At 39.0% G+C, this 21,701-nt stretch overlaps 1 protein-coding gene across 3 annotated transcripts in view; it reads left to right on the forward strand.

Moving 5' to 3' along the window:
- Positions 1 to 2,059: 2,059 nt before the first annotated feature.
- fndc3c.S (fibronectin type III domain containing 3C S homeolog) overlaps positions 2,060 to 21,701 on the forward strand; it is a 70,709-nt gene continuing 51,067 nt past the window's right edge. For 2 of the 3 annotated variants that reach the window (XM_018233102.2, XM_018233104.2), the window contains exon 1: positions 2,060 to 2,268. The gene's annotated coding sequence lies outside the window, so the exon portion shown is untranslated. Of the gene's footprint in view, positions 2,269 to 4,530; positions 4,654 to 21,701 lie in introns of all 3 variants that reach the window. The other variant, XM_018233103.2, reaches the window with a different exon arrangement.

Below are 21,701 nucleotides of genomic sequence, written 5' to 3' on the forward strand. Positions count from 1 at the left end.
GTATGTGACACTCACATGCTCAGTGGGCTCTGAGCAGCTGTTGAGAAGCAAAGCTTAGGGGTTGTCACAAATTATCAGGCAGAAAATGAGGTTTTCTGTAATATAAGCTGATGCTACAGGGCTGATTATTAAATTATGATGCTAATTGCACTGGTTTCTGTGTTGCCATGTAGTAATTACATGTATTCTATTCTATGTGTACTGTATATTGTGAGTTGGTCCCTAAGCTTAGTAAGTGACAGCAGCACAGAGCATGTGCAGTGAATCAGCAGAAAAGAAGATGGGGAGCTACTGTGGCATCTTTGAGACAGATCTTTACTGCTAAAGGGCTGTGGTTGCCTTGGGCTGGTACAGAAACCCAAAACACCATGTATAACATTTCTAGCTACTTCTTTAGTTAAACTTTAGTTCTACTTTAATGCTGTGCATGTGAGGTGTGCATGTGTCTGTGTCAGTCTGTCTTTATGCACTTTGGGGTAAGATTTATCCATTGCAGCCTGTATGTATGTATGTACACAGGGAAGAGGTGTGCATGTATCTATGTCAGTCTGTATTTACATTGAGAAACAGTGTGCATATTGTGCAAGTTTTTCTGTTTAGATCCTGGAGGCAGATGTGCATGTATCTGTCAGCACAGCAGTATCAGTCTGTATACTCATTAGGGTAAAGTGCGCACATGTGAATGCCAGCATGCTGGGGGTGAGGTGTTTAGAATCTGTGCCAGCATGTCTGTAGGCTGCATGGAAAGTGGTAAGCTTGTATCTGTGCCAGCATGTCTGTTTACACCCAGGGGTGAGGTATTCATGTATATGTGATAGTCTGTCTGTCTGTATTATTGCTTGGGTGAGGTGTGCAGAATCTGTGCCGTGCCAGTATCGCTGCTTGTACAAACATCTGTGCCAGTTTATAATTTCCACCTTTTTTGGAAAAAATAATTTACTATTTTTTTATTATTCTGTCCTATTATTAACATTGGCATTAAGCACAAGGTGGCAACTCTTGAACTGGTATGTTATCTGCATGCACACTGGGGTAGCTTGCTTAGTGTATCCATGTTTGTATTTTGGGGTACAACTATATATGCACACAGTGTCGGACTGGCCCACCGGAACAGCAGGAAAACTCCCCTAGGGCCCAAGTGTCATTGGGCCTCTTGCTTCTAATCATTTGGCCTATCTCATGGTCATTCCCTATTTCTTTATGGGAACAAAGAGTCAATAATGGAAGACAATAGTATAGTATGTAGAGAGAAGAGACTCTCTCTTCTGCAGTATGCAGATAATGTACCAGTACTAGGGTTGCCACCTTGTGCTTGATGCCAGTGTTATTAAAGGGGCAGTTCACCTTCAGGTTAACGTTTAGTATGTTATAGGATGGCAAATTCTACATAACTTTTCAATTGGTCTTCATTTTTTTTTTTATAGTTTATGAATTATTTGCCTTTTTCTCCTGACTCTTTCTAGCTTTCAAAAGGGGTCACTGACCCCGTCTAAAAACAAATACTCTAAGCTACCAATTTATTGTGATTGCTACTTTTTATAACTCATATTTCTGTTCCGACCCTCCCCTATTAATATTTCATGCTCTCATTCAAATCAGTGCATGGTTGCTAGGGTAATGTGGACCCTATCAACCAGAGTGCTGAAACTGCAAACTGGAGAGCTGCTGAATAACAGGCCAAATAACCCAAAAAATAAAAACCAATTGCAAGTTGTCTCAGAATGTCACTGTCTACAGCATACGAAAAGTCAACTCAAAGGTGAACAACCCCTTTAACAGGGCTGAATAATAAAAAAATAGAAAAGTATATTCTTCGGGAGTCCAACTGCCAACTAACCCCACGAATTGCCATTTAGCCACGGCAAGGGGTACAATCAGAGAAGTCTGTGGCATCCTAGTGTTTGTGAGTGCGTTGAGATGATGCCAGTGAGTCTGACACACACACAAGCATATAATATTCACAGGAGTATTACATTAGTTATTGTCTGTGTCCATATGTAGTACGACTACTGTACGATATAGCCAGGCGTTCGGTGCCAGTCTATACGCACAGTAAAGGGGCTGTTCCTGTCTGGCCGCCTATGGCCGGCCCCTTTTGCGCCTGCGCACTCCCCGCATTCCAGCATGGCGCTGCAGTCCGGCAGTGGAGGAGCTGTGCACTGAGATTGCAGCGGCACCGGGGACAGCATTGAACAGTACGCGGACATTGTGCGGAGCAAACTCAGCGCCGTTCCCTCCATCGCTTCTTCCCATTTCCCTCGCAACTAGGTAAGTGCAATTCCACTGTGCCCCGAGAACTTCCCGAGCAGCGCCACTCACTTCTAACCCGGGGCCCTCCTATCGCTCTTGTAGTGTAGTCCCTGGGGACTCATTATCTGCCTCCTCAGCTGTGTATCCTGGGGCCCTGGCATGCGGATTGATACGCTGCGGGATGGGCATGTGACGGCGGAGAATGCTGCTGAAATGAGCTCCCCTACCCAACACTTCATTTGGTTTAACCCTTTCCTCCCTGCTTCTTGGTTTAGCCTCGGGGTAGAGCCCTTTATTTGCTTGTGTTGGCCTCAGGCCAGTGTCCAGTTTGCCCCTGTAGTGCACTAGGATTGCAGCCCCCATACCTCTCTGCCTTGTGGAAATGCCACGTAAGCTTTAGTGACTGCAGATGGAGAGAGGCGCCCTCCCTGCTCGCTTCTCCCCCTCCCTCCCTTGCCTTAACTTCTCTCCTTTCACTATTCTCTCTCGTTTCATCCCTTCTAAACTATTTGCGCCTTGCTTCTTCTTTCCCTATTGATCTTCTTCAGACTCTGCAATTTACACCCCCCTCCCCGACCGAGTCACAACAAAGGGCTTTTTGACTTTTTGGGTGACGTCAGCCTTCTGGCCAGTTACTTGTTGCGGGCGGGCTAGAATGTCACAGGGAATTGGGGGGTGGGAGATTCAAGGAGTGCAGAGGCAAGGAATTACTATAGGATTATTGCTTTTCAGGGACTCAATGAGACCCTGGGTCGCCAATAGACTGCTTCCATCCCTTGACTCCATTGGGGATGATTCATTTCTGCTGTGTTTTAACAATAGCTCTGTATTCATATATTCCACTGCTGAATATTGGCCAAAAACAATGAGCGGTGAGGTGCCCTAGTATTCCGCCTACATTGTTCCATCGGTCAGAAAATGCACACAATTATTCCATTAATGAGAAAGAAAGGGATGCATTTTTGAAAATCTCCATCTAGTTTTAAGGAGATACACTAGAAAGTGAAAGGAATTGTAATGCTAAGCTATTTTCCATTATTTAGGTATGGGACCTGTTATGCTCAGTACCTGATCTTTTCCGGATTAGGGATCTCTCTGAAGTCTATAGCTTCGTACCTTAAGTCAGAAACCGACCAGAAGATTCGATAAGATTTAGTCGCCCAACAACAAATCGCCTCTTCTTCTGGCGACTAATCTCCCCCAACTGCCTCCCGGCCGGTTAGAATCTAAATCGCCGGCAGGATGGCACTTGGAGCGATTAATTTTCCGAAGTCGCCCGGTTTCCTCGTGAGCCAACTTCGGGCGAGTTTGGAAAACGAAGCGCTCCGCGTGCCATCCCGTCGGCGATTTAGATTCTAGCCGGCGAGGAGGCAGTTTGGGGGGCGATTAGTCGCCTGAAGAAGTGGCGGTTTGTCGCCGGGTGACTAAAGGGCAGATTTATCAAAGGTCGAGGTGAATGTTCGAATTAAAATTTCGAGCTATTTTTCGTGTACTTCGACTAGGGAATAGTCCAAATTAGATTCAAATTTGAAAACAATTAAAAAATCGAAATTTATCATGTATATCTTTAAAAATTCAACTTCGACCATTCGCCATTTAAAACCTGCTGAATTGCTGTGTGAGCCCTATGGGGGACCTCCTAGAACCTATTTGGAGTCAGTTGGTGGACTTTGAAAAATCGAAGTTTTCTTTGGGAAAAACTTTGAATCGATTTAATCGAATTCGATTAAATGCGCTATTCCTTCAATTCCTACAAATCGAATTCGGCTGAATATGGACCTATTCAATCGAAAATGGACCTATTCGACAAAAAAAAAACAGACTTAATTTTGGTTGGAATTTTTGAATTAGAAGTTTTTTCAATTCGAAATTCGACCCTTGATAAATATGCCTCTAAATCTCCCTGAATCTTCACGTCTGTCTCTGCCCTAAGCCTACAAAAAAAAATCCTTTAAATGTTCATTAAACCCAATAGGATTGTTTTGCCTCCAATAAGGATTAATTATATATATCTATACATAGTTGGGAACAAGTACAAGGTAATGTTTTATTAATACAGAGAAGAGGAAATCATTTTTAAAAATGTGAATTATTTTATTAAAATGGTAGAGAGTCTTCCTGTAATTCAGAACTCTCTGGTTAACGGTTTTCTGGATAACAGATCCCATACCTGTACCTTGTTTACAAACTTTCAGTAGTTATACAGAAGGTATTTGTGTATATATAACAGCTGTTAAAAGCAGTATCAGTTCTGTCCCTTTCTATTCGATGCACTGGGAGGTCTCGGTGAAACAGAAGCCAGCTGATTTCCAGACTTGTAAAGAATCAAGAAAGGCTGTGTTGTTTCAAGAGACAAAACCTGCAGCGCACAAAGGGACATAAACATACGACTTTCAATTATATGTATGTATAATAGCTGTTTAGGTTTATATTAAAATATTTGCATTGACATCCCTTTTAATCTGGATGTATCTCTCATCATATCTAGTGTGAAGAAAGTCACACTAGGCTATAAGAATCACATAGATCTGTTTTCACAATGCCACGAGATATGTTGCTACACAAAAATGGGGTCGTGTGCAAAATGCAATGTTTTTTGACATGAGGGAGAGCTGCATCAAATGCATATGGATGGCAACATTTTGATGAATTGAGCTCAACTGAAAATTTTCATAATTGCAATGCTGTCATCTTTGACAATTGGCTTCAAAATGTCATCTGATGAGCACAGTTTAGCAGAAGTGGAATTTGCATGTTTGTACCTTGAATTGTGTAACGTTTGCATCCATATGCTATTAAAATATTGTGGCAAAGCTACTGTGGCAAAAATAAACTCTCCATTCACATTTGTTGTGTTGAATAGAATTCCTATAAGTAGTATTGGATCCATTTAAACGGCAACTTGTATTTCTTTCTTAACTGTATCTAATTTATTGTTTTGGTTTTTTTACAATTATAACTGGATTGGACTTTTGTGTCAGATGGCTGAACAAGGCCTTAATATGCAGTATTATACTGTATTAATTGAATTAAGCTCCCCATAGACGCAACGATTCTTTTTGCCGAACGACCAATTTTAGGGAAGTCCGACCAATCCTTCGAAATTATTATGCGGTTAGTGGGATTCGAATGATCGTACGTCTTACGATTTTTCGTCCAACATCTGTCAGAAAATTGATCGGCCAGGTCAAAAAAATCTTTGTCGGTCCCAGTGCAATCTATATATGTTTGCAGGGCCAAGTAGGCAGCTCCCATTTTGTTTTCCTGGCAAATTGGTCTTTTTAGTTGATGGTCAATTCGTACGATCGTTCCGAGAAAATTGTGGTCTCACGATGAGTATTGGATCTTTTAAAAAATCTCAACATCTATGGCCAGCTTTAGGAAGTGTGAATATGGGTTTGATTTGCCAAAACTCAGCATGTAGTTGTGTTTCTAGTGTTCCGCTAAAATTTTTTCCTAAACATAGGAAGCTAGAAGTTAGCTGTAGTTCTTGATTGCGTAAACATAATGGAAATGAATAACAATACACACAATTTAAATCATAATGACAGCAAAAAATAATATTCTGCTTTTCTAAATTCTATATTATGCATCAAGATATTCTATTGTATTCAGTGCAACTCTGTGGCAAAGAAATGTTCAAAAAAAAGAAAAAGCATTTGTTTGTTTCTTAGAGCTGGGGATAAACAAAAATCCAATTTTGCCAGAAGTTGTAATACTAATCCAGAGAGCAGTATCTGTCCTAGTTATAGTTCTGGCTTCTGAAACAATATAACAGCATTGTTTCAAGAGACAGAACAAGCAAATGGAAATTGAAGCTACACCATGTCCATGCAAGGTGGATAACCAGATGACCAGTGTACATGGAATGAATTTCTTGTTTATTTTGAAGTGATAATTATCTGCCTAGGCAGGAACCAAGAATATACTAGCTTTAGTTTCACTGTTCACCCTGTTTAACTCAATAAGTAACAAAACTGTAGATTTTTGTAATTCTCTTTCCTAGTTCTCTACCATTGCATTGTATTTTGGTTGCATTTCATTGCAATTTATTATAACAAAAGTCATGCAGAACTGAGAGTGCTGATCCAAGCTGTAGTATAATATCTTTTAAATTAATTGTAATGGTTTAAATGATCAAAATGGCTTGCATGCTGGTCTGTGTAAAGCTGGCCATAGATGTTGAGATTTTTAAAAGATCAGATCCTGATCGTGAGACCACGATCTTCTCAGAAAGATCGTACGAATTTACCATCAACTAAAAAGACCAATTTACCAGGAAAACAAAGGGGAGCTGCCTGCTTGGCCCTGCAAACATAGAGAGATTGCACTGGGACCGACAACGATTTTTTGACCTGGCCGATCAATTTCCCGTCAGATGTCGGCCGAAAAATCGTAAGATGTACGATCATTCGAATACCACTAACCGCACGATAATTTCGAAGGATTGGTCGGGCTTCCCTAAAATCGGTCGTTCGGCAAGAAGAATCGTCGCGTCTATGTGGAGCTTAACATGTAAACATGAATGTGTAGAGGCACATACTATATTGTTGTAGCAAGTTTACTGCCCTCCTTCTGGTGCACTTGGCGGAGGCAGTAGTCAGGCTATACCTTGGCAATAGTATTGTATAATGAATGTCTAGAAGTGTTTCCTGGCAGGCCTTCTGCCTGGCTATAAATAGGTCTTTCAAAAATGAGTAGCTAATACTCTGCTGGGTTAGTTTTAATTTTTCTCTCCTATAGATTCTTTTTTTTCCTATAGAACAGAGAGAATTCCTTGTTCTGTCTCGGCTCTCCTGTTATTTCACATCTAATGTACTGTTGCCTTCACTGGTAAAACTGGTGTGTTTGTTTCAGAAACACAACCATAGTTATAAGAAAGTGCTGCTGTGTTGCCATGGGGGGTAGCCATTCATGCACAGGATACACCGTAGATAACAGATAAGCTCTGCAGAATCCCATTACACTGCTGTGTATCTTGTGCCTTTTCTCCTTTTACAGTTTTGAATGGCTGCCACCATGGCTACACAACAAAAGTAGTTTATATGAAGAGTCTCTGCAGCAAACACCCCGTTGTACCAGTGCAAGGCCACAGTACATTATATTGCTATTTCTTTATTTTTAATTTTTTGATGTTACTGTTACTACCCCCCTTTAAAAGTGCAAAGACAGACAAAGATAACTTAAATGGCCATAGATGCAAAGATCCAATCTTCGAATCCTCGAACGATCGGACTTCCACATCTCCCGACCTGCCACTAACCATTCAGATCACATAAAGTAGTAAAAGAACAGATCAGACGATGTTCTGCCCCTGGCAGCAATCGTACGAAAGCTATGTCCGACCAAAGCTAGTGACAGTCTCCCACTGAAAATCCTACGATCGGCAATACATGCAGAGAAATTGTCGGCAGCCGACAGAAATCTTTTAACCTGTCCGATCGACCAAACGACCGATCTCCGTGGGACGAAAATTGGCGGGACTCTCCACACCGTCCGTTCGAATCCTCGATTCACATGTATTGCCGATCGTACGATTTTTGCGTCTATTGCCAGCTTTAGTCTATGGACACACAGGCTGTTGTCAGTAGCTGTTTTCAGCCTGTTAATTGGGCTGACCTCAGCCTGTGTGTGAGCCTGATCAGATTCAAATCAATGGAGCAGGGGAACTGAGCAGATCTGCTTGTCTCAGCCTGTTCTGGGGACTTGGTACAGACCGAAAAGTGCATAAGAGAGGTTTAGAAGCAAAACAAAAATATATGGAAATGTGCAAATATGGGTGCCAGGTATTTTTTCTTAAAGCAGGTATAAACAAATTAGGGGGTTTTAATGAATGGTTGGTTATTGCATAAAAATTATGAGCAGTTGAATTTCTAATTATTAATTAAATCTATTTTAAGCTTAATTCATTAGTTCATATATTTTATAGTACATTCACAATCATACAAGGAAATTGATTGGGGCATGTGTAGCCTTTTCACATAGGAAAACATGTGTTTACCATTTACTTTTACGTTTACCGAGAAGTTACTTAAGAAACATCTGTCACTAAATTGTTGCCCATCAGTCTTTTTAGTACGGAATCTTTGTACTACTTTGTGGCATTTGCTGATGACCGTCTACGGTTCTGTTGTGTCTAGACACTACTATAAATGTAAAGGGGTTGAAACAACATATATGTGTCTATATGTATAAAGTCAGACTGAAGGGTCTGTTTGAAAACATTAATCTTTCAGTATTAATTGAATACATTTAAATGCAAAGTCTTCTCTGAATTTCCAATATGTTTGGTTTAGATAAGGATTACATAGAGGTTAGTTATTTGCATGTGGATACAACTTTTATAGGTTTAGGATCTTAAGTTATAATTTTGGTAGTTTAGGATGTACTGCTGCTAATTAAGTAAGTACATGAGAAATTCTTTTTTTATTATTTGTTCTTGAACCGTTACCTGTTTTTTCCTGGCTGTATCCGTGTTAACACCCTGTTTGAAGGACTGAGAGTCTTAAACAGCAGGGAGTATTTGTGCTCTGCCTTCCTACTTAACACATACTCCTTTCTTGACCACACATGTTTGTAGTAGTTTTTCAATGTACCTATTGTGCTAAAAGCACATTTGCTATTTGTTGAAATACAAATTGTTTGTATGTTTGGATTACCAGTCGGTTTGCGGGCAGCCTAACATTCCATATTTTGTTTTCTTTTCAAACACTAACATTTTGTCCCAAAGGCCATGTTGTTTATAAAAGGAGATTCAAACATACCGCCCTTTGAATTACTCTCTCTTCAAGCCAAATAATCATCAATAAAACTGATGAACAGGCTATTATCTCTTAGCACTGTTTACCACAATTTTCTTCTACAGGTATGGGATTTGTTATCGGGAACCCTCAGATTTACTAAAAGACTGTCTCCCATAGACTCCATTGTATCCAAATAATCATAAGTTTTTAAAAATGGTTTCCTTTTTCTCTGTAATAATACAGTACCAAACTAAGACATTATTAATCCTTATTGGAAGCAGAACCAGCCTATTGAGTTTATTTAATGCTTAAATGATTTTCTAGTAGACTTAAGGTATGAAAATCCAAATTACAGAAAGATCTGTTATCCAGAAAACCCCAGGTCCTGAGCATTCTTGATAACCGGTACCATACCTGTACAGTGTACATATAATATTTTGTTTGGATAAGATTTGTGCTTGTTTCTTTTCTTCATTATTTAGTACATTCTGTTCTGCATTTGGTTAGTTTTTAGTTTGAAATATAGGTTTGTAATATTAAACAGGTAATTTATAGCTTTAACAAATTCATTTAATAAAACTTAAACGTGGGTGCTGTAACAAAGATATCACCTTTCGTACTCTGTACACTTTCATGGGGAGGGCTATCACTAAAACTTCAATGAGCTGACAGTCACAGGCCCCTTCCACAGGATATAAGGGCACCAGAGAAAAAAACTTGTTTTATTTCCTGGCTTTGTGGCATTTCACAAGTGTGGAACTTGGATGAAGCAGAGCACACTCAGATGGCTTACCAGAGAACGCCTGGTGCACAGGGTGGAGGTACGGCAGTCCCCAATATATAATTGAACGAAAGAAACTCTGGCACTCAAGGCAAGTGAAATGCAGGGTTCCCCCTTGCTTTTATTTCTTGTGCAGACGTGCGACGTTTCGGGGTTACCCCCTTTATCAAGCATGCTTGATAAAGGGGGTAACCCCGAAACGTCGCACGTCTGCACAAGAAATAAAAGCAAGGGGGAACCCTGCATTTCACTTGCCTTGAGTGCCAGAGTTTCTTTTGTTCAATTTCACAAGTGTGGTAATACTGTATGTAATGAATAAAATCTCCCTCTTCGTTGTTTAATGCAGAACTAAACCTTTAACCCGTGGAATGTTGCATACTATTATATAAAGTTAATTGCAGATAAACAGGTTTCTTTTTTATATTATAATGTGAAATTAAACTTTAGCTGAACTAAATGTAAGCCAATGTGCCATGTAATTGAATCATTATCTGTCTTACACATTATTGTGTATTAAAAGCATAATTTATGGGTATCCTGTTTTTTTTTCTCATGCTGAAGAGATAGGCAGAACTGTGACATCATTTTAATGAAAAGAAGCATTTTGAGTTTGTGGATTGGTCTCTTTGTGCAGTAGTTAATCCTTTTATTCTTTATTCTCTATATCTTTGTGCCAGTTACACAGTGATCGGCAACAAGTGTCTCAAAAATGGTTAAAACACATGTTTGCAGTTTTGTGAGTGTTACATTTAAACAGTCTGTGAACAGCATGTAATAAAACTGCAAAAATGTATGTTTGTTGTAATATGTAAGTAAGGTAGTATAATTTATCTCAAGGAATTGGTAAGGTGCCTTTTGTTTGCTAAAAGCAATCCTATAGTGTTTTGCCATATGCTAATCACTACCTGTATACTATTGGTAATATCTGTTTGCTGCATATATTTGCTCTTGCATTGCTTTAAAGGAATTGTTCAGTATAAAAAAAACTGTGTAAATAGGCTGTGCAAAATAAAAAAATTATACACACACACACACACACACACACACACACACACACACACACACACACACACACACACACACACACACACACACACACACACACACACACACACACACACACACACACACACACACACACACACACACACACACACACACACACACACACACACACACACACACCCCCCCCCCCCCCCCCCCTATATATTTATATTCTTTAAAGGCTGGAGTGAAGGAGTGAATGGATGTGTAACATAATGAAACAGAACACTACTTCCTGCTTTGCAGCTCTGTTTCCAAATATTGGTTCCCACTTAGGGTCTGGCCACATGGGGAGATTAGTAGCCAGGTGAAAAATCTCCTCTTCTTCGCATTGACTAATCTCCCCGATCTGCCTTGATAGATGAATGTACAGGTATGTACATCTCCCATAGACTCTATTTTATGCAAATAATCAACATTTTTAACAGTACCTTGTATGTACATCTCCCATAGACTCTATTTTATGCAAATAATCAACATTTTTAACAGTACCTTGTACTTGATCCAAACTAAGATGTAATGAATCCTTATTGGAAGCAAAACCAGCCTATTGGGTTTATTTAATGTTTACATGATTTTCTAGTAGACTAAAGGTGGCCATACACGGATAGATCCGCTCGTTTGGCGATGTCGCCAAACGAGCGGATCTCCCTCCGGTATGCCCACCTTGAGGTGGGCAATATCGGGCTGATCCGATCGTGGGCCCTAGGGCCCAACGATCGGATCCTAGCGTTCGCCAAACCCGCGGTCGGATCGCGGGACCGCATCAACGAATAGATGCGGCCGCGATCCGACGGGATTTTTAATCCCATCCGATCGAGATCTGGCCGACTTTCGGCCAGATCTCGATCGGGGAAGCCCGTCGGGGGCCCCCATACACGGGCCAATAAGCTGCCGACTCGGTCTGTCGGCAGCTTTTATCGGCCCGTGTATGGCCACCTTTAGATAGTGTCACCTTAAATTAAACCTTTTTTTTTTTTTTACATCTATCATAACATTGTCTTTGCATGCTATTTATAATTTTGCCATAAAAGTACTTATTGATGATTTTAAGTTAAGCTACCTATCTGATTTGCCATGTTTCTTTTTCGTTTTAATAGGGCTGCCATATTTGTGCAGCAGTAGTGTGTTAGCATTAGAAACTGTAATGGCCAAGTTGAGAAGGGACAATCAGTTTGGCAAAACAGTCATGTTTAGGAACTTCAAGTAACAAATACATACAAAAGAAGACATATTAGTGAAAAATGGTCAACATGACCCGTAGGTAATTTTCTGTGTACTGTTTTTTAGTGTCAGTATCACTATAAGATATGAAGATGCAAATTACAGAAAGATCAGGAAAACAGGTCCCATACATGTACTATATTTTTGGTCTATGCTGTAGTTGTAATGCCCATCTATTATACAGAAACAGATACAATATCTTAAATTTCACTACATAGTATAGATAGTCTTTCATTAATGATATAAGTTATAATTCATAATAAAAGTCATATATCAGAAGATCATGGCTGTTGGGGGGAATGCTGGTATTTAGGCATATTTTGTTTTGGTTGTACAAAGCAACAGAAAAAGATAGAGATTTTGTGTAGATTTTCCAAGGTCAGAACACTTTGTTTTTAGTTTATCTTTCAAGAAAGTCCAAGCTTAACTGTAATATTTTGGATTCTTGATGAAAAAAGAAACCTTGTTATACTCTGGGCCAAAGTGATTTAGCAGAGAATTCTTGGCTTACTAAAAAGCCTTATATAGATCCATACTAAAAAGTAAACTATTTGCAGAATCAAATGCTACTCTGATATGAACTGCTGAGTAATCTATTGTCAATGTGCTGCTTGAAAAGTGGTACTTGGATAAAAGTTCATTTTCTCTGCATCTGCCTATGTTACATAAGCCCCCAGACCACACTGTGCCGTCAATCAATATGCCAAGGGACAGAACATGGTCTCCTATAGTGTATTCAATATAAACATGAACCCTGTGTCTGCTGCATGGACACTGAGCAATATGCAGTGGGTAATGCATTCTGGAGAAACCACCAGTTTAAACTGGTGTTTAATAATGAGATACGATAATCTATGCAATTTTCACACCATTAACAACGTTTAGCAACATATGCTCACAGAAAAAAAAACATATCCAGGAAAATCATTTAATAAAACAACTAAATCACATAACATTAAAATTGTCTTCTTTTGTACCATTTAACCATTAGATGAAGATTAATTCCCCGCTACCTCTCCTCCATTGCTATCAGTTCTATTTAGTACAAGGTGATTAGTAAGTATATGCGAATACTCTTTACAAGACATACAGAAACAAGAGTAGAGTTAAAGGGATTCTGTCATGATTTAGTTTTATTTCTAAATTACTCTGTTTACACTGCAAATAATTCACTCTACAATATAAAATTTAATTCCTGAACCAGCAAGTGTATTTTTTTTTTTGAGTTGTAATATTGGTGTGTAGGCAGCCATCGCAGGTCATTTTGCCTGGTCATTTGCTTTCAGAAAGAGCCAACATTTTAGGATCGAACTGCTTTCTGGCAGGCTGTTGTTTCTCCTACTCAATGTAACTGAATGTGTCACAGTGAGACCTGGATTTTACTATTGAGTGCTGTTGAGATCTACCAGGCAGCTGTTATCTTGCGTTAGGGTGCTGCTATCTGGTTACCTTCCCATTGTTCTGTTGTTAGGCTGCTTTGCGGGAAAGGGTAGCCGTGATATCATTCCAACTTGCAGTAAAGAGTGACTGAAGTTTATTAAAACACATGACTGGGGGCAGCTGGGAAACTGACAATATGTCTAGTCCCATGTCAGATTTCAAAATAAAATATAAAACAATCTGTTTGCTCTTTTGTAAAATGGATTTCAGTGCAGAATTCTACTGGAGCAGCACTATTAACTGATGCGTTTTACAATATAACATTTTTTCCCCTGACAGTATCCTTTTAATATAAGTTGAACCAATGATTACAAATACATAAGTGCTAGAAATTTGCTGACTTTTATTGACACATGTATGGCCACCTTTCATCATCCATCATCATCATATATTCATATAGCACCAGCAAGTTTTGCAATTTTCCATTAACTATATAAAGCAGGTGTCTTAAAATAATGAAACAAACAAGGGTTACACAGTAAAGATAGGATCAGAGGGCCCTGCTCATAAGAGTTAATAATCCAAAGGGCTAGTGCCATCTGTGGCTGTTCCTTGGCCTGCATCTGGAACAGAGTCATGAAACAGGTTTTGGCACAATAATATAAGAGTTTGCATTCTTGCTTCAAATCCTCTTCATGTGTATGTGCCCAGGCCAACACAGTGCCTGTCAGTGCAGACAGAGGAACAAGTGGGGGCAACCACGTTTGGCACTAGCCTAAGTCTGGCCTTCGAAAAGCTGACTATTGGAGTTTGCAACCAGTCACTGCACAAACACATTGGATGGATTTTGTACACAGATGTGGACAAATAGATGAAGAGTGATTTCCCAGCAGGCACCATAATAAAGCACTAAAATCCTTATTTTGTGTGGTGTAGTACTTACAGCTGACTTCCTGCTTCACTTGTTGTTAACTCATTAGGATGTCATCATATGGCCCAATGTGACCTTTATGTTTATTTAACCATAATAAGTGTTTGATCTTTCTCTTCCTCCCTTTGGCCTGGAAAGCATTCCTTGTCATTCCAATCTCTTGTCAGATACTGGTGGTAGTAGGATTATAGCAATAGCATTGCATGTACAGGAGAACCTTGATTTTATGTTGACCACGGGACAGCATCTGAATTTCATCAATTCCGGGAAACCGTAAAATCGAGATTTTGCTGTATATTAGTCCCTACCAATTAAGAGCCTTTGCCATTAAGATTTCCTTACAGAAGCAAAAGCCTTACATTCAAAATAAAAACCTCCTCTAAAGGTGGCATTACACAGGCCAACCCTATATGGTAACCAACTAAATCGGCCAGAACATACTGATGCCATATGTGCGTGTGTGTGTGTGTGTGTATATATATATATATATATATATATATATATATATATATATATATATATATATATATCATACACACAAATACAAGAGTGCGTCCTGGAGTGAGTCATTCCTTGGAACACGACTATCTGCACTATATATGACAGCACCCAGGCAGTAAAACTCTGCTGGATTGGAGTGCACCACAGCCTGAACTGTATATATATTCGTGACTTTTTTAAAAGTCCGATTTAATTCGGATGTTTGATAAATAACCCCCTTAATGTTGTAATATCATAAGAATTCTTCTAACAGTAGAAAAATGAAATATGATATAGAACTGGTTCTAAACCATTTATGGGTTGCTAAATGAATTCCACAACCTAAAACACCTGATCTATAGGGACTGTGATTTTATTTAGGGATGCACCGAATCCAGGATTCGTTTCGGGATTCGGCCTTCTTCCAGCAGGATTCTTATTTGGCCGAATCCTTCTGCCAGACCGAACCGAATCCTAATTTGCAAATTAGGCGAGGGGAGGGAAATTACGTGCCTTTTTGTCTCAAAACAAGGAAGTAAAAAATGTTTTCGCCTTCCCACTTATAATTTGCATATGCAAATTAGCGTTCGGTATTTGGCCAAATCTTTCGCAAAGGATTCGGGGATCGGCCAAATCCAAAATAGTGGAATCGGTGCATCCCTATTTTTCTTTTCCTCCATGTGGCTCTGCTCTGAAAAAGTAATTCCCCTGCAGTGTGAATTTTGATGGGGGTGGAAAAAACATAACTCTTGACATTCCAGGAATGTCCCCTAGGATGTGAGCACAGCAAATCATTGTTTAGGCATCTCTATAGCTAAGTATACAGATGCCATGCACTCCAGCTTAGCCTGAATCTGTGTTCTTTAAGGACTGTTAAACATTCATTTGTGTACCTTACTTTGTAAACTTGCATTATTTTTAACAGGTTTTCCTCTGTTTATTTTGTACTTATGTTTGTTTAGTAGTGCTATTATAGAGCCCTTTAAAGTTTCATGGCCTTACTGACTTAATAGCCAAATGAGCTTCTTATTGGAAGGGCGACGTGGCTGTAATTTCGTTGTCAGTGGCTGAGAGTATCTGTCCCATTATAAGCCCTAAAAAAAAAAATGTGTGCCGCATATACAATTATGCACATAATAACTTAGTCTGCTCCTCCAGAAATTCACTAGATTTTTAGAAAGAATTTTATTGCATTATTATGATCTATAGTGCAATGAAAACAGGTTTGTAATAGTGTGGGTTTGGATATTTTTGCTACATTGATGTCTGTATTCAGAAAACAGGATATGCAAATGCATCCATTACTTTAGTATTAGCTGTTGCGAAATATAAAATCTTATGAGCATCTTATCTGGAATGGTTTCTCTTTGCTGCATGTGACTCCCTATGCAAAATGTAGTAATATTTTTTCACAATCTCCCGAACTGCTTCAGCGTGTTTTCCCATAGACGAGGCAACTTCGGGGGACTATGGCAAACGCATCGCCTCGTGTGCATTAGCGCAGGCTACTTTTTATTATAGCCTATGGGAAAACACGCTGAGGCAGTTCGGGGAGATTGTCGCTCAGAAGACGAGACGATTAGTCGCCAGGCGACAAAATCTCCCCGAATCTCCTCATGTGAACTAAACCTAAGAATGCCATTATTATTGTTTTGGGACTGAGGCTTGATGTATGAAGTGAGGTACACAAATTGGCTTATCACTGGAGTGATTAGATAGTGTCAGTAAATAATACTCTGAATATACCTACCCAGATAATAATTGGCAATGTTTTCATCACTGAGATTCCACTCTAAAATGAAGCAAACTCAAATTTAACTAATGTAAATGGGAGCACCTTGGATAAGTTTGTATTAAATATTTAAAGGTTCAGAATTTGATTTTGGTTTTGTAGCCCATTGCACCCAAAAAGCATGTAGTATCAACTAGTCAGCTGCTTGAAATGATTACCATTGTGCTGCATTTAGTATTGCTTGTCCTGCACTGTTACTGTTACGGTGTTACTTAATATGTGATTGTGATCTTAAAAATCATGTGTATACATGCAAACACATTTGGACACTGATTAATATGAACACTAATTTGGCCCTTTTAAGCACTAAAACCGTTTAGAAAAACCACGCTTACAAATATTAAATAAATAGAAATGTGCCTACTTTGACTATTAAATTTATTTTATTTTTTTTCCCATGCACTGACGTCCACCTTTTCTGTTTTCTAGTAAAGTTCACAAATGCTTGTTGTACATTAATTGTTTTATAACTTGTGATGTAAAATGTGACTGCATGAATGTTAGATAGCAATGGTGGTTTCATTTTAGCTTCCTCTCTGCTTGCTGAATGCATAGACATAGAATGTATATCCCTAAAAGTTTATGTTGCTCTGCCCATGATATTGTTTACATTTGTCTCATGGTATAATTGAAAGGAAAGCATATCTAAATAGTAGTATAATCTCATATTAACTTGTTGAAGTTTTTAATATTCTCCTGGGAGATTATGTCAAAATTTATCATTGGCCATTTTTGAAACAGACATAGCTAAGACATGCCCAGAAACCCTGCAGTGCCTGCTTTAAGGGCACCAATCATCAAAAAATATTTCCCCCACTGTAGGTGAAGGCTAAAAAAATGCCCCATCACTAGAAATATTGTTTCCTCTCAACTAGAGTGCAGGTTTTGTTAGCCCGAACCTCTTGTGTGGAAAGCTTTTATTTATTTATTATTTTTTATAGGTGCCTTTCAAATTGCCACATACATACTTCTTACTGTACCAATTACAAATAACTTAAAACAATTTTTAATATCTTTTCTTTCAATAGGCAAAGCACAGTTTTTGGGCGGAGTTGCCCTGAAGCTCCAAAATATCCTGCACACTGAACAGACTATTTAATATTATCATTTTTCAGTTTCAAGCATATTGTTGAACTATAATGTAAATGAAATGAAATATTTCAATGGCTTTGCCCTGGTGTGTTAGTCATTCTGTATGTTCTCCTGCCCGATTACCCTGTTGTGTCTTGACATTTTTTTGGCAGGGGAGTTTGTGGTTGATATGACCCTGAAAGGAATGTTAACGAGGAATCTATGGGATTTCCTTAAAACTGTCCATTCTGTTTATTTCTGTTTACTTGCAGGATTGCATTTTTTCCATAAAAGAGCCTAAGAAAGATTTCTGTAATTGATATAGCACTGGTGCACACAATGAAATGAAAACCATGATTTCCTTTGTATCTATAGTATATAAGTTTATGTTTGCACTTTTATAGTTTTATAGGGCAAAATGGTACAAATCACCCCTTTATTCACTTCGAATTGAAAGGGCTTGGTGCAGTTTTTTGCAGACGATAATTGCTCGAAACTGAGCGGTTTCATTGACTTTTTATTTTACTCTTTTTTGAGAATTTCCACCCCAGGTTGTGACCTCTCCAATGCTGCACATAGGCATGGGATCCGCTTTCTCTTTTCCTTTTTCTATGTAATAATAAAACAGCATCTTTTAGTTGATCCAAACTAAGATATACTTAATCCTTATTAGAAGAAAACCACCCTATTGTTTTTTTTAATGTTTACATGATTTTCTAGAAGACTGGAGGTATGAATACCCAAATAATAGAAAGATAGATTATCTGGAAAACCCCAGGTACCGAGCTTCTGGATAACAGGTCCCATACCTGTATAATAGAGGGAAATGCTTATTGTCATCTAATATATTTGATATCCTAATCTTTCCCCACCAAATCAATACGTCCTTATATTTACGCAGGTTTTGGAGCAAGGTGTTTCCAGAGTTGACATCTGCCTTGGGCACAATATTGCTGGTGGTGCTCCTTTGCTTTATTGAAGGGGTTGTTCCAGTTCAGTTGGTTTCAGATTGTTCACCAGAAATAAATACTTTTTCCAATTACTTTCTATTTCCTATTTGTGACTGTTTTTCTAATATTGAAGTGTAAAATTTAATTTTTCACAATGTTCTAAATTGATACATTTAGTTGATACATTTGTTTTTGTCCCTGCTGAGCAGAATCCTTCAGTTTCATTAAAAGCAGCTGTTAGAATTGATACAATAGTTGACAATTTTCAATAGATACTGCTGAAAATGTATCAATTAAATGTAGCTACATGTAACAGTTTAGAATTTGCTCCTGGATCACAGAGCTGTCAGACTGAAACCCCAGAGACAGGAACACTGAACAACCTGAAAACAACTGAAGTGTTTGGAAGGTGGACGACCCCTTTATAGGTGAACCACCCCTTTAAAATCACTTTCTGTCCCTGCATTTGGAAGGAGCAGGGGTAATACTCGCAAAACACATGAACGCAGTTCAGCTTGATTGTTCATATGTGGAGGGGAAGATGAACAGATCTCATGGACTTCTTTACATGTATCATGCAGAGTAAGGGAAGTGAGTTATCTAGTTGTGTTCCTAAGCCCTTTGTCCCAGCTGAAAAGCTTAGTAGGAAATAGATACTACGTGCCATGATGAATAATGCCATGCGTACTACACATAGCTGTAGGCTCCCTTTGCTCTCAGCCTGCGCATTTTTGCAGGCTGAGAGAAGTAGATCCACTCTGTGCCCCATCTCCATTCATCTGAACAACTCCGCTTGCATGTAGGCACACTTGCATGCAGTCATCCTTGCATGTAGTCACCCTTGCATGCTAAAATGGGTGCAAGGTTGACAACATATTAACCCTATATTCAGTGTTTGAGTGGGCTTATAAGGCTGTGTGTGTGAGTTTGTGTCAGGGTATATGTGTGTCTTTAATCTGAAACCATTGTATTGTCATTGCTTTTATTCTTCTCTATAATCTAATTTATAATTAGAAATAAAAGAACTACTCTAGGATTTATGATATCATTAGATAGAACTAATTTAAATTTAAAGTAGGTATGCCCTTTTGAAACGCTAACCTCATTTGGTCTTTTGTGGGGATTTGAGGGTAGTGAAAGCTGATTTTCAAAGAATGATGGTGATGCCAAAACCGGCACACAGGGCTACGTTGGCATACAATTTACAATGTAAATTATGTAACAAGCACTGTTAGAATGGAAAAGCATAGTGGCACACTCTGAATGCCCATTGTAGTCAACACATGCTCCAAGGGAATAGGTTGATTTGGAGACTGATTTGAACATTAGGTAATGGCTAATTGTTAACTAATTCTGCCTTATATCTTGTTCATCGTGGAAACTGGCTCATAAATTCATAGCATAAAAAGGTTCAGTGTAGTTCTTTTAACATTTTCCCTTTTTATCTTATTTTAAGGTCATTGGTGGTTATTTCCTTTTATCATTCCTCATGTTGAGTCCCTGCATGCGAGTAGGTCCTTTGCAGAGAATTGCTTTGTAAAGGTCACAAACTACGCTCTGGCAAGTTGATATTCATCATCAGCTGATTTCATGTTTAGCTCCAAGAATAAGTTATCATAGGAAGGAACAGTTTCTGTTCTTTAACCCATTGTTGACAAATTAAAATAAAGCAAATATGCAATATTTTCCCAAATATAATGTTTTGTATATAGGCGCAACTTTTCTTGACAGGGATTCTCTGATGTTTGCTGTATTATTATTGTTATGTAGCAGTGGAATAATGGCATCAGCCAATTCATGGGAACAGTTTGGATAATGATTTATTCAGACACAGCCTGAGGGCAATGGACTTTATAGTGAGCACAAAAAGCTATGTAGAATACTTTACTGGCACTCTCACTGTTGTACTTACGTGTAGGGACAGCCTGCATGATAGGTCCAATGTGACCCACTACATTGAGTATATTTTGTAGACTGGCATTGGGCGTGCCAATGAAATGAATGGCTTAATTCAGATTTCGGGGTTTGTAGTGCAAGTGTGGAAATTAGGAGTTGCTTTGTATATGTTTTGTGAACGTAGTTCATGTGTACAGCTATATTTATCAAGCCAGCTATATGATTTCATTTCATGTTTTGGATTTTGAAAACCTCATACAATTAGTAGTTTTCGCCCAGGTGAATGGGGGCTCAGTATAATGCATACATGTTTTAAGTGCAGGTTATATAATTTTTACTTTTCTGCAAAATTATGCAGACATATCTCTTTTTATAAACAAAGTACCCACAGTCTATTTGGGTAAGTTAAGAATAGGAGAGTGCACAAATATTCTATATGGAATGCTAAATTAAGTAAAAAATGGAAATATAGAATTCCAGGTGAAATAAGGTATATTAAAACTGTATCACGAAGACTATACATTTTAAACAAAATATATTTATCATATTTATACGTATACATATAGTTCAATTACATCCTGGTTTTCTTGGGATCATTTTATGTTTGAACTCTGCATTCCAGTGTTTAACTATAAGTGTCCTCTGGTTTTCTGTTGCTCAAAATTCACTTTAAGGGCTAGTCCACACGGGGAGATAGCGACGCGTTTGCGGTCGCGGCGACAAAGCGCCGCGACAGTCGCCGCGACCGGCGCAGGCGACAGTTTTGTATGGGCGCCTGTGCTAACCACACGAGGCGATGCGCTTTTCAACAGTCGCCTGAAAAAGCCTGGCGAGGCATTTTCAGGCGACTGTTGAAAAGCGCATCGCCTCGTGTGGTTAGCACAGGCGTTTTTACATAGGCGCCCATACAAAACTGTCGCCTGCGCCGGTCGCCTGCGCCGGTCGCCTGCGCCGGTCGCCTGCCGCCGGTCGCCTGCGCCGGTCGCGGCGCTTTGTCGCCGCGACCGCAAACGCGTCGCTATCTCCCCGTGTGGACTAGCCCTTAATGTGTTAATGTACTATTTTTATTTAAATGTCGGTGCCCTTAGGATAGGTCCTGTTTGCCTTTCTGAGGAGACAATTTGTGTTCTCAGAACATTCCCTCTATGTAAAATTGCTT

The sequence above is a fragment of the Xenopus laevis genome, chromosome 8S, assembly GCF_017654675.1.
Source record: "Xenopus laevis strain J_2021 chromosome 8S, Xenopus_laevis_v10.1, whole genome shotgun sequence".
Lineage (NCBI taxonomy): Eukaryota > Metazoa > Chordata > Amphibia > Anura > Pipidae > Xenopus > Xenopus laevis.